This window comes from Grammomys surdaster, unplaced genomic scaffold, assembly GCF_004785775.1.
Source record: "Grammomys surdaster isolate TR1022 unplaced genomic scaffold, NIH_TR_1.0 301928, whole genome shotgun sequence".
Classification (NCBI taxonomy): domain Eukaryota; kingdom Metazoa; phylum Chordata; class Mammalia; order Rodentia; family Muridae; genus Grammomys; species Grammomys surdaster.
This window is the reverse complement of record NW_021625684.1, coordinates 1094-4176: the sequence shown is the minus strand read 5'-3', so window position 1 is coordinate 4176 and position 3083 is coordinate 1094. Positions and strand designations below refer to the sequence as shown.

At 43.1% G+C, this 3083-nt stretch overlaps 1 pseudogene; it reads left to right on the top strand.

The window, feature by feature from the left end:
• The first annotated feature begins 903 nt into the window (after positions 1–903).
• On the top strand, positions 904–2262 carry LOC114616141 (annotated as a pseudogene).
• The last annotated feature ends 821 nt before the right edge of the window (positions 2263–3083 follow it).

Here is a 3083-nt window from a genome sequence, read left to right as displayed (position 1 = left end):
TTGCAGTTGTGGCTGAGTCAGGACAAAATGGGAAGTGCGCCTGGCTCAGAGCTGGAAAGGGCACACTGGAATGGGTAGTTCTGTAGGACCCTGAAGGACTGCTATGTCCTGGCTGAGCCTTTCTGTATGCTGCGGTCTACTAAGTAACATTCTGTGGTTCCTCTAGGATCAAAAGATCCTGACTAAGGCATGGTGCCCCAGGAAGGGAATTTACACTTGACATCCTATTGCCCCCCAGTTGGGTTCCTGTTTTTTTCTGAGTTTGTATTTTTCCTTCTGTGGCTTGGTGTATATATTGAATCTGCTCAGTAAAAGTTTTGGCATTCTCTCCTAATCAGTGACCAGAGTCAGAATTTTTCTTTAATCCCCCATGCCTAAGCCCGAGCTCGGTGCTGCGGGCAGCACTGGAGCTGTCAAGTGGAGGTCCCACCAAGATTGGGAAAGAGAGGAGAATCTGATGGGATCATTCCTGGAAGAGGCCAGCCTGCCGGCTCAGTGAGAGGAATGTATTGGAGAAGCAGCATGGGATCACACTGAAAGTAGTAAGTAGCACTAAGAGAGTTTGATCATTTTGATTGCGCCATGGGAACTAGGAGTTTCTCCCTACAAGTAGTGGCACAGGATGATGCATCTAAGAAATCCTTGCATGAGGTGGAGAATAGCTCAAGTTCTGAGGATGAGGGAGAAATTTTAGAAAAGGAAAAACTGAAGAAATGCAAGGTCAAAAAATTGGAAGGGGAGCCTGGAAAAGGGGAAGCTAGAGCAGATGAGCTACTCAGTGCCCCTGTGGTGGTGGTGGCAGCCGGGATGGTATGATGTCTGGGCTGGGGGCATTTCTGCTGCTGCAGCAGCAGTGGTGGCGGGCGGCTGCAGGAGCTGTGGAGGCCACAGTCCGCACCAGCCATGCAGGATAAAAACAAGAAAGAGAAAGAACCACCAAAACTAGTGAAAAGTAGAAAAGGTTCAAAAGAAGGACAAGATACAGCAGAAGTAGAGATAACCAGCAGGAAAAACAGCCTCAGAGCTGTCCAGTCTTCAACACCTTCTAAAATAAAAGTACCAGTCACTCAGCCAATTGTAGTCCCTGTGAAGAAAGACAAATGGCAGAACTCTTCACAGTTCAATGCCAGTAATAATAGAGAACTGCAAAAACTCCCATTTTTACAAGATGTTCCTCCTGCGAGTCAAGAGAAGCTTTTAATTCAGAAGCTATGTCAGTGTTGTGTCCTCTTTGACTTTGCTACTGACCCACTGAGTGACTTGAAATGGAAAGAAGTAAAGCGAGCTGTGCTAAGTGAAATGATGGAACATATCACCCACAACCAGAACGCGATCACAGAGCCCATTTACCCCGAAGCTTTCCACATGTTTGCAGTTAATGTTTCGAACCTTGCCACCCTCCTCCAATCCTACTGGAGCAGAATTTGACCCAGGAGGAGATGAACCAATGTTAGAAGCAGCCTGGCCTCATCGGCAGCTTGTTTATGAATTTTTCTTAAAATTTTTAGAGTCTCCAGATTTCCAGCCCAATGTAACAAAGAAATATATTGATCAGAAGTTTCTATTGCAGCTTCTAGAACTCTTTGATTGTGAAGATCCTTGGGAGAGAGATTTTCTAAAACAACATAGCACAGAATCTATGTGAAGTTCTTAGGCCTGCTCGCTTACATCAGGTAACAGATCAATAATATATTTTATAGGTTTATCTATGAGACGGAGCACGACAATGGCATAGCAGAATTACTGGAGATCCTGAGAAGTGTAATTAATGGATTTGCCTTACCACTAAAGGAAGAACACAAGATTTTCCTGTCGAAGTTGTTGCTGCCCTCATACAAAGTGAGGTCCCTGAGTGTCTACCATCCCAACCTGGTGTACTGTGTCATGCAATTTTTAGAGAAGAACAGCACCCTCACTGAACCAGTGCTAATGGCACTTCTCAAATACTGGCCAAAGATTCACAGTCCAAAAGAAGTAATGTTCTTAAATGAATTAGAAGAAATTTTAGCTATAATTGAACCATCAGAATTTGTGAACATCATGGAGCCTCCTTTCCAACAGTTAGTCAAATTTGTTTCCAACTCTCATTTCCAGGTGGCAGAGCAGGCACTCTATTACTGGAATAATGAGTACACCATGACTTTAATCAGTGACAATGCAGTGAAAATTCTGCCCATCATGTTTTCATACTTATACCACAATTCAGAGCCCTCCTGGTATATGTCTTGCTTGCGCTCTAGCTCCTACTGGAGAAATCCTTAGTTCTGCTTTCCCTGTTTATTGTCTGTCCTTTGTGCGCCAATCTGTTAATTGACTGTTTTGTTTCATTGTTTTATGTTAAAAAAGTGTTTATTGGGTATGATTAAAAATTTGCAACTTTGATAATAGAAAGTTGGTTTAAGTGGTAACTCAGGGCTGGAGAGATGGCTCAGCTGTTAAAGGCCAGGCTATAGTAGAAAGAACACATTTAACTTTGAAAAATTATTTTGAAAAAACAAAAAGGAGGGAGTTTACCTCACCTCATGCAAGATTATTCTTTATTTTATATATTTTAGATTTTTTAATAGTGGATAAGAATGCATTGTCTGCAGCAGACAGACATTGGAAACAAGCCCAGAAGGCACTGCGCTTAGACAAATGGAAAGAATTGTCATCAGATGTATGGAAAGGCCCTGACTCGTTGTTAGTCAGGGTGAGAGATTCTGTTTGTGTTTTTCCTAAAGATGCTGAAAGTCCTGTTTGGATTCCTGAACACTGTATGGACCCTGTCACTATGCAGCCTTGCCCAAGCGGAGATCTACTGGAACCTTGTGAAGAATCACCCAGTTCTGATGTCAATGGGGATAAGCAGCTCGATCTAGCCAGTCATAGTTCCCACCAACAAGACTACTGGAAAATCTGCTGCTAATTCTGAGAAACCAACAATTTCTTTATGTTATTTTTAATATTACTTGTGTGCAGCCTCTCTATGGAGAGAAGTTTCTAGCAGGACTCAAACTGGCTGGAAGACTCCTTAAAGGATGGGCTAGAGATCCATGTCTCTGGGAGTCCTAGCCTTTGGGGCAGCCACAGCAGGATTGATA